The sequence below is a fragment of the Solanum verrucosum genome, unplaced genomic scaffold, assembly GCF_900185275.1.
Source record: "Solanum verrucosum unplaced genomic scaffold, falcon-dt-bn FXZP01000214.1, whole genome shotgun sequence".
In the NCBI taxonomy this organism is placed as follows: Eukaryota; Viridiplantae; Streptophyta; class Magnoliopsida; order Solanales; family Solanaceae; genus Solanum; species Solanum verrucosum.
The window spans coordinates 68,464-83,159 of record NW_026020059.1 but is presented as its reverse complement, the minus strand read 5'-3'; positions in this window follow the sequence as shown (position 1 = coordinate 83,159).

Here is a 14,696-nt window from a genome sequence, read left to right as displayed (position 1 = left end):
ACTCGCAATTCAAAGGCATCAAGGCGCTTATTAACAACCTGGACCTTCCGGTCCATCATCCCCTCTATCCTGCGCTCCATTCTGGCCTCGGACTCGGCTATCGACTTTTGCATCCACAGCTGGATGTGATGCAGCAGGGTGGCTATCTGAGGTTCTAACTTCTGTACTCTGGCCAATGGGACAACAGTGGCTCCGAACTGTGGTGTGGACCGGGAAGAGCTAGGAGCCATACTAGGTGCCTGAGATGAGGAGCCCAGGACAATGTCGGTGTGATCTGGGATGCTGAGGTCATCGCCCTGTGCCTGCCCCACTATGTCTACAAGATCGGTACCCAAGGGAGGTACCTCAACTTGAGGCTCTCTGCGAGGTGCTGCCACATTTGCCTCATCTCGAATAAGGCTGATGTCCAATGCCCATGTAGGGTGGACTAACTTGTCACAATTCCAGATTGGCACTCCAGAGTCCCTGCACAAATGAAAAATTAGACAGGGGAAGGGGTAAGTAGTCGAGGTCCTGAATGCCCTCTCGTGAATCTCTGCCAGCAACATGCGGGCAAAGTCAATCTCAACTCTTGCTACCAATGCCGCAACCATGACTGCTCTGTCCCACGTGACTTGATTGTCAGCTTTTGTCGGCGACACTCTGTTACGCACCAGTAGCCAGAAGAACTTGGCCATAAAATTTAATGTGGCCTTCTGGATGCCTAACCGTGGAGCGGCGACCCATTCCGCACGCTCGCCATCTGCAAAAATGTACCTGGTCAACCATAGTAGAACAACCTCTCGCTGCTCAGTGTTCCTCTGGAAAGCACCATTCCGCACGATGTCCCATCTGTAGTCAAACTCAGCTGTGTTGAGACACCAAGAGTGACCCGTGGTAGGACCATAGAGAAAGCGTCTGATCGTGGTAGGTGATATGTCCACCGAACAACCTCGAACCAAAGTGGAAGTGAGCGGATCCTGAGCTAGGGGGTTTGACCGCTTGGAAATGGAACTGCCGAGAGTGGCAGCATAGGAAGCATAGAACTCCCGCACAATCTCCTCGCTATACTTCCTTGGGTCTCGAGCCATCCAGTCACACTTGTGAAGGTTGAACAGCCGGTGAATGTCTGGAACAGTATGCAAGCTCCCCGTGAGGACTCTGCGCTCCTCTGTAATTAGTCGGGCCATCTTCTGTTTGTTGTTTACCATGTTGGCATCCCGATAAATTTGCCATTGGCCTTCTACACACCACCTATTTAGCTCGTCGGCTACATGAGTGGGGTCATCATTCCATGGTGCAGGTATGGACTCTGAGCTAGTTGCCTCATCAGACGAAGCTGCTTAGTCATTCTCACCAGACCCTGTGGTTGATTTAGCATTGGATCCTGCAGCATGGGCAAACTCGGATCATGAAGAATGGGTCGACTCGGAGCCTGAAGCATGGGCAAACTCGAACCCGGACATAGACCCCTCTGACTGGAAGTAGCCCCAGTTGGTGACTAGATCAGTGTGTGCTCCTCATCAGACTGGGAGACAGTGACTACGTCAGGAAGCACCCTTCGGGGGGTGCCTCTGGTGCCTCGAGGTGCAGTACGAGCAGTCCTAGTGTTGAGAGGAACATATGCTGGATCTGTGTCAGTGTCTGTGTCCTCATCAATTAACCGGAAACTAGGGGCAACATATTTTGACTTGCCCCGTTTGGAGTAGGTGACCAGCTTCTTGGATGCCATTGTACCTGCGGGAGCGATATTAGTGCCCAAGACTAATCATAACTATACTAAGAAAAAGTTGAAAAACTATAACGAACAGTAACAAAGTCCAAAAAAATAATAATTTAGACACAGGCTACAGTAGTCATCCACGGAGGGTACCTATGGTCCGTGAAATTCTTCCATAGATCAGGGGCCAACAATATAGATTGCAGATGGAAACCACGGATGTGCAGAACGGTCCGTAGATTGATCTACGGACCGTAGTCCATGTCCGTGGTTTCACACTTGGTAATTTTTTTGTGTGCATCCAGTGACGAACCTCATCTACAGTCCGTAGATGGATCTACGTTCCGTAGACGGGGTATCGTGGATGCCATCTGTGCCAGGTTTCAACCATGTTTTACTAATCAATCATATTTGGCCTTATATTTCAACATTAACAAAGCCTCATCATGCATTTCAACATTCAATTATGCTAGTTCTTCATTCTTAATATTCCAACTGGTCATTTTACCAAACAATTTAGCCAAATTTTGGAACCCTAAGTCGAAACTTACATACAGGCTTACAATCACATACAATAAAGCTACACAATCACTATCTATCATTCCAAGGGCATTGTAATTTTCTAGTTTATCGTGTAATTTCATCTAACAATTACCCTAGGTCAAGACCCAATTCCCGACTTTCTATATTCAATCTATGAATCGAAATTCAAAGTGAGGGGAAAGTCTATTACCTTACAAGCAACGAGGAGTGGGGCGATTGCGTGACGACACTACTTAGCAAGACCAATGAATCACCTCTTCGCTACTAACCAAACACCAGACACTTTTTGTGGAATATGGAATGGGTTGTAATTGAAATGGAAGGGAATTTGGGAATTTATGGAAGAGATGATATTATGTGGTAGTTATGGAGTGATTTAGGGAGTTTAAGGGATGGAGGAAACGGTTTTGGGAGTAATGGAGGGAAGGGGAATGGTTTAAAACATGGGGTTTTTTAAATAGGGGGTCTGTGTCGGGTCAGATAGCCTTAGGGTTTGGACTCACGAGACCTCATCTACGGTCCGTGAGTCGATCTACGGTCTGTAGATCACTATTACACTTAGAAAAATTTAGGGGCTTACCTGGGATCTACGGATACCATTGACGATCCGTTGATGAATCGACGGACTGTCGATGGGGTCCGTAGACCTCTGCACCAGACCATTTTTTGCAGATTTATTGTGTGGTGTACCTACACATGTAGCAACCAATCGGCTATTATTTTTTTACATTTTCTGGACAATTTTTAGGCATGGACCCTATACTAATTCTAGCCAACACTAAGAACTAAAACACTAAAACACCTCCCAAGCAGCGCTTGATTTAACGTCGCCGCACGACGCAAGTGTCTTGATTACTCAAACTTCATCAAGATTGTAGGCCTCAATCACTTCTTGTACCGTTTCAGCATTTCCCAGATAGATCTTGATCCTTTGCCCATTTACCACGAACCTTGTTCCATCCCTACTTTCAAGATCAACCGCTTCATGAGGGAACACTTTCGTGAGCAAAAATGGCCCGATCCATTTGGACTTGAGTTTGCCTGGAAACAGGCGCAACCTAGAGTTGAATAGCAACGCAAGATCACCAACCAGAAAGATCATGATACCTCTTCATCTTCTCTTTGTACAAGGCTAAACTTTCATAAGCTTTTAGGCGAAACTCATCAAGCATATTCAAGTCATTCATCCTTTGATTAGATGCAGCGCCCCAATCCAAATTTAACTTCTTCATTGCCCACATAGCCTTATGCTCTAGCTCTACTGGTAAATGACAAGACTTCCCATATACAAATTAGTAAGGGGACATACCTATGGGGGTCTTGTATGCAGTGCGATATGCCTATAGAGCATCATTAAGCTTCCTTGACCAATCTGTTCTATTAGCATTCACAGTCTTTGCCAATATCTGTTTGATCTCTCTGTTGGATACTTCAACTTGACCGCTAGTCTGTGGATGGTAAGGAGTGACTACATTGTGACGGACACCATATTTTCAAGTAGTACCTTAAACAACTTATTACAAAAGTGAGAACCTCCATCGCTAATAATAGCCCTCGGTGTACCAAATCTGGAGAAGATATTCTTTTGCAAGAATGCAGTGACACTTTTACCTTCATTGTTGGAGAGCACAATTGCCTCCACCCACTTCGATACATAATCAACCGCAACAAGAATATATACTTCATCCCATATGAACTCACAAATGGACCCATAAAATCAATGCCCCATACATCAAACAACTCTATCACCAATATAGGATTCATTGGGAGCTCTTGCCTCTTTGAAATCCCTCCTTCTCTTTGGCAACGATCACAAGACTTGGCGAAATCATGAGCATCTTGGTGGATGGTAGGCCAGTAGTACCCACATTGGAAAATCTTATGTGCAGTCCGAATACCACTATGATGCCCACCAACCGGTGATGAATGGCATGCTTCAAGTACACTCAACATCTCAACCTTGGGCACACAACGACGAATAATCCCATCAGCACAACTACGATACAAGTAAGGCTTATCCCAAAAAAATCTCTTCACGTCATGCATAAACTTTTTCCTTTGGTGAAAAGACAAATCGGGGGGCACAATATCGATTGCCAAATAATTAGCAAAGTCTGCGAACCAAGGAATCAAATCATGAGAAGTAGCCAATACCTGTTCATTTGGAAAAGCATAATTAATTTCAGCTCTATCTCCAAGCTTTAGCATAGCCTCTTCCTCTAACCTGGACAAGTGATCGGCAACTTGATTTTCGGTCTCCTTTCTATCTTTTACTACAAAATCAAACTCTTGCAGCAACAATACCCGTCTAATCAATCTCGTTTTTGCATCCTTTTTCGCCATCAAATACCTCAATGCAGAATGGTCAGTATGCACTATGACCTTAGTACCAAGCAAGTAGGATCGAAATTTCTCAAATGCAAAAACCACCGCAAGAAGTTCTTGTTCGGTCACAGTTTATTTCTTCTGTGCCACATTTAGAGCTTTGCTAGCATAGTAAATCGGGTGAAGGATTTTCTCTCGCCTTTGTCCCAATACTAGACCAAGCGCCAATCCACTCGCTTCGCACATTACCCTAAACGGTTGTCCCCAATCCGGTGAAATAATGATTGGTGTTGTAACCAACTTCTTCTTCAACTCTCCAAATGCTCTAAGACAATCATCATCAAAATAGAACTTACACTCCTTCTCGAGCAGTTTGCACAACGGATGTGCAATTTTGGAGAAATCTTTGATGAATCTCCTATAAAAACCTGCATGACCAAGAAAACTTCTGACACCTTTTACAGAGATGGGTGGTGGAAGCTTCTCTATTACCTCAACTTTAGCTCTATCAACTTCGATACCTTTCTCTGAAATTCGATGACCCAACACTATACCTTCTTTAACCATGAAATGACACTTCTTCCAATTCAGCACCAAGTTGCAGTCTTCACACCTTTTAAGCACCTCGGCCAGATGATCTAGACAACGATCAAAAGAATCTCCTACAACTGAAAAATCATCCATGAACACTTCAATAGTATCCTCCACCATATCAGAAAATATCGACATCATACACCGCTGGAAGGTTGCTAGAGCATTGCACAACCCGAATGGCATCCGTTTGAAAGCAAAAGTCCAATATGGGCAAGTGAAGGTGGTCTTCTCTTGGTCTTCTGGAGCTATAGAAATTTGATTGTAGCCCGAATACCCATCAAGAAAACAATACCAACCCTTTCCTGCAAGTCTATCCAATATCTGGTCCATGAATGGCATGGGAAAATGGTCCTTTTTAGTCCATGCATTCAATTTCCAGTAATCCATACAAACTCTGCATCCAGTAATGGGCCTTATTGGAACAAGCTCATTTTTTTCATTTGGAACCACAGTCATACCTCCCTTTTTAGGCACACACTGCACAGGACATACCCAACTACTATCTACAATGGGATAGATGACTCATGCATCCAGCCACTTGATGATCTCCTTTTTAACTACCTCTTGCATAGGTGGATTTAATCTTCTCTGGTGCTCAATACTGGGCTTATGATATGGCATGAGTTGGATTTTGTGAGAGCAAATACCGGGGGGGGGGGATCCCAATAATATCTGTAATAGCCCACTCAATTGCTCGCTTGAACCTCTTTAATACAGTCACCAAGCACTCTACTTGCCTTGCATTCAAATCTGCTGCAATGATGATCGGCAAAGTATTCTCTTCGCCCAAGTATACATACATCAAGTGCGGTGGTAGAGCCTTAAGCTCCAATTTCGGTGCCTCCACAATAGATGGTCTTGTGGGTGGGAACTCGTGATTCTTCATGCCTAGCTCATACTTCTTTGGTTTGGAACGATATTCACACTTATCAAGTGCGGCTACCAACTCATCATACTCTTCAATACCATCACTATCGAAATTCATCATGACTGCTGCTAGTGCCTCAACACCTAGTCGCTCTTCAATTTGCACTTCTGACCCACTCTCCACTCTGTAAGTTATAGCAGACATTGTTTGGAGCTCACCATTCTGCTTTATAGACCTATAGATATTGAAAGTTGCTTCTTCATTGTTCAGTATGGACTTCATCTGCCCCTTTTCCATATCAACCAACGCACGCCCTGTGGCAAGAAATGGTCTCCCAAGGATGATAGGAACCTCAAAATCAACCTCACAGTCCAGAATCACAAAATCCACCGGAAAGATGAAAGACTCTACTTTCACTAACACATCATGGAGCACACCAATGGGCCTCTTCACAGTTCAATCAACCATTAGTAACCGCATTGCGGTGGGCTTTGGGTCCCCTAGACCCAACTTCTTGTAAATAGACAAAGGCTTGAGGTTGATGCTATCACCAAGATCACACAATGCCTTAGCAAAGTGTAACAACCCTATAATGCATGGGATCGTGAAAGCACCAGGGTCTTCCTTCTTCTGCACCAGAGATCTTGTAGCAATAGCACTACAATGCTGCAATCTATCATCATCTTCAAAACTCACAGACCTTTTCTTTGTCACCATATCTTTCATAAACTTTGCATACCCAGGAATTTTCTCTAAGGCTTCTATCAAAGGGACATTGATAGAAAGCTGCTTCAACATAGTGATAAACCTGCGATATTTACCATCTTTAGTCTTCTTCACTAACCTCTGTGGAAAAGATGGTGGAGGTCTAGGTATGGGGACCACTTTCTGAGATACCTCCGCTTCTTGCTTTGTCGCAGTCTCAGACTCCTCTCTAACTTCCACTACATCATCTTCTTTTCTAATCTCAGTATCCACCACAGACGGCATAGGTGGATCTATGGTTTGCTTAACCCCTCGAGTAGTAATTTCCATACAATGACCATCATTCTTTGGATTCTGGATGGTGTTGCTAGGAAGAGTGCCAAGTTGACACGGGTTCACTGTAGTAGACAACTGAGTCATCTACTGATCTAGATGATTTATTGACACTGTATGGGCATCAACCTTTTGACCAATACCAGACAAGTCTTTTCTCATCTCCTTCACATTCTCATCAGTTGCATCAAACCTTCTCATTATCTTCTGCATCATATCTTCAATACGCGCCATATTACCTCCAGCTTCCCTAGCACCAGATTCTGAATTTTGAGGGGGAACATAGGGTCCAACTCGATCATTTATGTTGCCATAGTTGTTCCTGTTGTAGTTGTTGTCGCGATTGAAGTTCCCATCCCGGACATAGTGACCCTCTCGGTTGTAATTTCCATAGTTCTGACCTCGGTTCCCTTGACCTTGGCGCCAATTTTCCGCGTTGGATCCTTGGGCATTTGGTCGGAAACCCCCCGTCTGATCATTCACCGCATAAGTATCCTCTTCATAGTAACACTCCTCAACTGGTGGTGGAGTTCGAGTTAAGTAGTTTACAGCATTTACCTTTTCTGCTCCTCCGCTCACATGCTTCAGTACCAACCCCAACTCTGTCCTCATCTGGGCTATCTCCTCACGAATATCATCTGTAGAGTTGACAGTTGTATTATGAAGGGCAAATGTGTTTCTCCCAGTATCTGACCTCCTAGTGCTACATGCTTTATTGTTGCGAGAGATCCTCTCCAGTTTTTCAGCAATCTGTGCATATGTACAATCACCATATGAACCTCCAGTAATAGTGTCAAGAATTGCTTTATTGTTATCATCCTGTCCTCGATAGAAATATTCCTTCAGCGACTCATCATCAATACGGTGATTTGGAACACCTCTTACGAATGTAGTGAATCTGTCCCAAGAGCTGCTCACAGACTCTCCAGGTAATGCTACAAAATTGTTAACCCTATCTTTGTGATTGAGCTTCTTGGACACTGGATAGTACTTCACTTGGAACACGTCCGCTAGTTGGTCCCATGTAAATATTGAGTTATAAGGAAGCTCAGTGAACCATACTGCAGCATCGCATGTCAGTGACAGAGGAAACACTCGTAGTCCAATGACATCCAAATCCAGGTTTGGTCTACCTACATAACTTTTTCAAACCACCCTTAGCTTGGCTAAGTGAGCATGTGGATCCTCCGATGGCGATCTTGAGAATAAGCCTCTTGTTGTAAGCATCTCCATCAAACTATTAGTCACCACAAATGTGTGCCCTAGAGGTAGAGGGGGTAAGACAATAGGTCCATTAGAGTTTTCTATATTCATGTCACCCCGATAGTTGTCATGTCATCGTGGGCCTAGTGGATCTTGCGCCCTCAACGCATCCCCCAATCGATTTTCAGCTGGAACCTGGTTGTCCCCACCAACTACCCTTTGTTGTTGTAACTCAACTGCATCATCTAGATTTCCTCCAATAGGATCAATTGGATCTCTTGGATTGTTCATATTTTGCAAGGTGCGGTTCAGCTCTGGATCTTAAGGAGTAAGTGGTTCACCCTGGCTCCGTGTACTTGGCATACACTAGAGTCAGAACCTGAGAGAGACAAAAAACAAAGAGAAAAAGTAAAATTAGGAAATATTTGACTAACGTTCAATAATGTAGTTAAAATAAATCTAAAAGCCAAATACCCCGGCAGCGGCTCCAAAATTTGATACGATCAAATTACACCTCCCTACAGAAGTATAAGCGATCGTTATCAAGTAAAGAACCCAACTTGTAGGTTGGGGTCGATCCCACTAGGAAAATGGTCTAGACTCTACTTTAACCAACAATTATATTCAATTAGTCAAATTACTTCTAGAAACAGGTAATTAAAGGGGGGTTTGTTTGTGTGAAACAAATAGTAAGAATTTAATAAGTAATCAGTAATCAAAACTCAACTTTGGTTGTTATCAAGATAAGATAAATAACTAGGGTATACGTGTTCCCCACAAGCTCATAATGCAGTAATCCTAGTAACAACAATCATTTCCTTGTGTATTATATGCAAAGTGATAAGTTAGGTATCTTTAAATCCTTGGTTCGGCATCTAGAGAATTTCACCCCGCACCTTGGTCCGGCTACGTGTGTATAATTTACTAAACCTTACCTTTACCTCATATTAGACATCATAATCGATGTTTGGCTTAGTTATTACTTCGCACCAATCAACACTAGCCTATTAGATAGTATCACACTAAATCTATGTTGATAATTATTTTCTTGTAGATTACCTCCTTGGTCCGACAAGTAGCAACAAGGTGAGTTCTAACGCGTGCACTCGTTAAAAAGACTTCTAAACGAAAGAATTATCAATGCATGCAAAACACTATTCCCAAATTGCTTATTTACTATTCATACTTTGTTAATCGCTCATGGTTCCCACAACCCTAGTTGTGGATTTAGTTATCCATATTAGCAAGAACACAATTCATATTTTTGGATGAAGAAATCATGAACTTACGTAAAGAGAATAATAAACCCAGAAATTTAACTTGAATTGCAAAGCCAAAATCTTCAAAACGAACTTAGGAAATCAATAATTGCTAGAGTTGCAAATTAATCTCCAAAGTCACAAAGTAAAACTAGAATAATAATGTCTAACCCTGAAAAACGAGGTTTACATGCCCTATTTATAGAAAACAAATCCAAAATTAAAAGGGAAACAATTTAAGGAAAGTTTGTTCAGGCACGCGTCTTCATTCCACGAGACTGACTTATGGACCGTCGATGGATCTACGGTCCGTAAGTCCCTTCCGTCAGCCAGGACTTAGAAAATATTTCAGCTTCCAAAAATCAGCTTCTCTGAAGCAAACGACGGACTTGCAGTACGGACCGTAGATCGATCTATGGTTCGTCAATTCCCTCCATAGCTCCACACTTAGAATCTTCAAAAATCAGGTACTGGAACCCTCACAGTCTCATTCTACGGATCGATCAATACGGTCCATAGATCAATCTACGGACCGTCAATGGTCGCCGTGGTTCCACACTTGGTCAGATTTCCCTGATTTGTCATCCATACCTTGCCTGCTCATCTACGATCATCACCTACGGACCGTCAATGGACCTACGGTCCGTAGATCACCTCCGTGAATGCCTTTTTTCTGCATTTTTTTCTCAGTTGTCTCTATACTTCTGCGCTTGAACATCTTGCCTGCAAAATACAATAAAAACACATTAAAACCAATACAAAAAGGCCCTAGACACACACAACTTGTAAGTGAAATTTATTAGAAATACTGTAAACTCACGATATATCATGCATCCTATTTGAGGGTGGAAGAACCCAATGTCCCATTTTAGGGTGGACGAATCTAACATAGCCTATTAGAGGGTGGAAGAACCCATTGTATCTTATTTGAGGGTGGAAGAACCCAATATGTCTTATTTTAGGGTGGACTAACCCAATATAGCGATTTCTTTTTGGTAGCGAGCATTCATAAGCAATTATGAAGAGCTTGTTGCAGTGCCTTTGTAGTATTAAATATTTAAGCTGTAGTGCTTTTTGTAATAGCAGACATTAATAGTGCAGTACTTCGCAATAGTGCATATGAAGCCCATAACTTAGGAGCTCTAACTTCGATGAAAATATGGTGCTTATAAAATTTTGCGCACAAAGAAAACTAATAAATTTAAAATTTAATTCTTGTTGATGTTACACTATCTGAATCTTGCAAATTCTGACTTGATGTTGAGCTTTATGGTGTTATCGAAAGTGGTTGCATTGCATTGAACCATGAAGCTTTGACTTTGAATCTGCCTTTCTTGTTGCTATGGCATTGAAGTAATTTGATGAAGAATATGGCTTGTGATCTCAACTTCTACCTCTTTCAAATAATTATAGGTCATCTGCAAAGCTGTCCATAGAATTTTTATTATATTGAGACCGAACCCAAAATAGGCGCCTAGGTATCCTGCTAATAGCAGGAATCAGGTCACACAACTCATTACAAAAGTATAGAAAGAATTGCAAAAGAGTAGATACTCCTCAACAAGGGATAAAGGAGAATGATATCCTCAAACTTCAAAAATAATCTCCTTACTAGTCTTCTTGACTGATTGCATGCTTTCTTTTCAAATGCTTTGATGCCAATTTCGATGGATCACCCTTAACAACAATTGTGCTTGTGTTTGCGATATTGCCATTGTTGGTTGAAGGACCTATATGTAGTTTTATCTTTCCATTTTCAATTATGCTTTGAATCTTGAATTTTAAGGCAGGACAATCTTCAGTGTCATGGCGTATACCCATATAAGTCTTCAACTTCAAAACACTAAATGAGAGATGGCGAAACACAACAAATTACATCACCCAATAAACAACATATGTGAAAATCAAGTAAAAATAAGGTGAGATGTAATGCAGTGGTCATATATATGATCCTATCAGTATACATATGCTTCCATTAGTAGCATGTTGGGATCAGAGAAAATGACTCAATGGGGGACTTATAGGTCCATATACCCATAAAAAAAATTCCCTCAAGCATGCATGATTCAACTTGTTGGAAATCAACCTTGACATCATATAATAACAATTTAATTTTCAGGAACCATTTTTCATTGGAGTTCATTACTATATTATATGTATCATACCATTTTCGTGATTCATGACAACTGAATATGTATTATTGATCACAATAATAAAGCATGCTCATCTGCTACATAACCAAGTATATCTCTATCAAAATAGTTTACTGAGCCTAGTAACCCATCAGGATATGGTATAACGCACGAATAAGAATGATACAACAAAAAACAATCAAGTCACAGAACATCTACTAGCTATGTCCTTACTCAGAATGCACATCAATAATTCATTTATTTCAACATAGAATAAACTAATAAACTATCTCTCGAGCAAAGTCTAAGAGAGTATCATAATCTACCTTGAAAGTTGAGAATACGTGCCATAAACTCTTAAAAAATTACTTTCCTTTTTGAATAGCCTTCGAACTCTCCTATTTTATTAAAAATATACTCTATATGAATATATGAGTCTATCAACACCCATATTTTTTTTATGGACCAATGGTCCATTTATTTCTCATAAGAAGTATCATACACAAACAGGCCAAATAATAGCCCAATTTAGAACAAATGTCAAATAGCCCAAATAAGGAAATAAAAGGACAACTCGGTCTTGGTCTTGATGACCAGGAAATTGCCATTCCCTAAAATAGGGTTTTCTAAGGAAAGCTCTCCATTTCACACTCTCCTATACTACGCCGCTTCCATGTTTCTGGCTCCCTTCACCCTTTATGTGCTCGTGCTTCTTTTTCGAGTCATTAACATACTTCATCCATGGAAAAGGAGGATATATATCATATTGCAAAGGTAAATCAACCTTATTTTTTATCCACTCCCAACTATTGTTAACCTTAGTCTTTTCTTTTTGTAGATGTGAAATTCGGTGGAGGTTTTTGGAGTTCAAGATGAACTTTTTGTCGAATTTAACCATGAAACTCCTTTTGGAGGCTTGAGGTATATCAACACCCATATTTATATATAAATACTAGTAAAAAATGACTCACAAAGACAAACCTGATCCCCCAATTTCAAAAATTGAAAATTGATTTCAAAATTAGATTAGCCATCGTGTGAAAAGCTCATGCGCCAAATATCAGCTAAATTTGATCATTAATTGATTCTCAAATAAAGAAATTACATCTAATTTACCTTAGGGATTTAAACTACATTTCCCCAATCCAAATACAAATATTTTCTTTTGGTAATTGTAAATCTTATTACCAGATGTGTCATTGTGTACAATTTGGAACTCTGGATATGGAAATATTCCAGTCTCAGAGCCCCACTACTTCTAAATCTTCCTCACACTTGTATATTATTATATTATTCTAAGGATAGAAACTAGGACTATGCATATATCTTTTTAGCCTAGGCATCATGCTAGCTCTATTATGTATATCTTGGATAATTAGTTGGCATATCATGTTTGTGGTCCTCTCCTGCCATATCTAACATAAAAGTCTCAAGAAACTTGTCCTGAGTGAACCGTTGAATGTATTGGTCGATTGTACTGAGAAGAATAACCTCTATCCAAGAAACTTCTAACTCTAGATGAAATACCACTAATACTGTAAGACCTACAAACTCTCTTCTTGTTGCCTCCATATGCCTGCCTACGAATCATCTCACTCTCTGTATCATGATGTATTACCTATTGAAATAGAAAAAAATTAATTGAGTGGCAGCCATATGAATTAGAGTTATCAAACCTCCAACTAATCTCTGAATCTTCTCTACCTCCTTCGGAAGTATCATTAGTGCATGACGAGATTAGGCATGAAATCTCACCTTATACTTGATAATCATCATGCCCTCATGTTGAAGCCCCTCAAATTGGTCCCTCTTTCACTCTTTTAGGCTGCAAGAATAAGTTTCTCTAAGAGTGCCTCTAAAAATTGAGTCCAATTCAAGGAAGGTGAACCACCTAGTATAGAATCAATATAGGCCATCCACCTCGTGTTGCTCCACCAACCGAGGTTATGCAACCTCTCATCACAGCTAACCTAGAACTCAAAAGAACTCTAGTCTGAATCTCTACTGAAACGAGTAGGACACATCTTGATAAATATATCAAACATATTTTTCTCCTCCAAAAGCATAACAGTCCTACATATAGGATGGGGAGAAAAATATGATAATTGTGAAACACCCATATAGTGAGCCATAAGATCAGTTGGTTGTGTCTTAAAAGTCTAAACGTCTCGATCTAGGATGGGGAGAAAAATATGATAATGGTGAAACACCCATATAGTGAGCCATAAGATTAGTTGGTTGTGTCTCAAAAGTCTAAAGGCCTGAATCTATACATTTTTATCTATTGTGTTCAGAATAGTAAATCAAAAATACTTTTAAGATGAAAAGAAGAAATATCTGAGGCCAGAACATTCATATGTGTCTTTAAGAAATTTAATCCATTCACTGTACCAGATGCTGTGAATTATTTCCTCCCAAAATAAAAGAGATATACTTGTTAAGAAAGTAGCGACACCTCAAACTTCAGCGGACTCCAAAGTCAGCAATGAAATCACACAAAGACTTAACTTTGTTTATAAGAAAATATATGCAGAAGAAAATAAATCAATGCAAAAACTAAGGAAACGCCTTACTATTTATAGATAGTGATTTGTGTTGAATAGGTGAAAACTCACATGTTCAGGCTCATTTTTTCCGAATAGGTATGACATTTGTTTGGAGAAAATGTATGTTCAGAAGGAATAGGTCATTTCCAATATAATTTCATAAATTTTAAATTAATTTCGTTCCGTAAATTAACTAGTTAATTAATAATTCAGTGAATTAATATTAGGAAAAAATTAATTAATAAAACTAATAAACAAAATTTTGTCTAAACAATTATGAGTAAATCACATCAATTGCCATAGCCAAAGTCGAAACCGAGTCGAACGAGCGACGATGACGAAGACGTGATGGGGCACTCTTGTCTTAACCCTTTAAGAGCTAAAGAAAGTATTTTCAAATATAAGGACAAAACTTTTCATCTATTCTAACCAATGAGGGAGAATTGAGTTTTCATTTTCTCTTCACTTAGTTTTCAGACATTTCCCAAT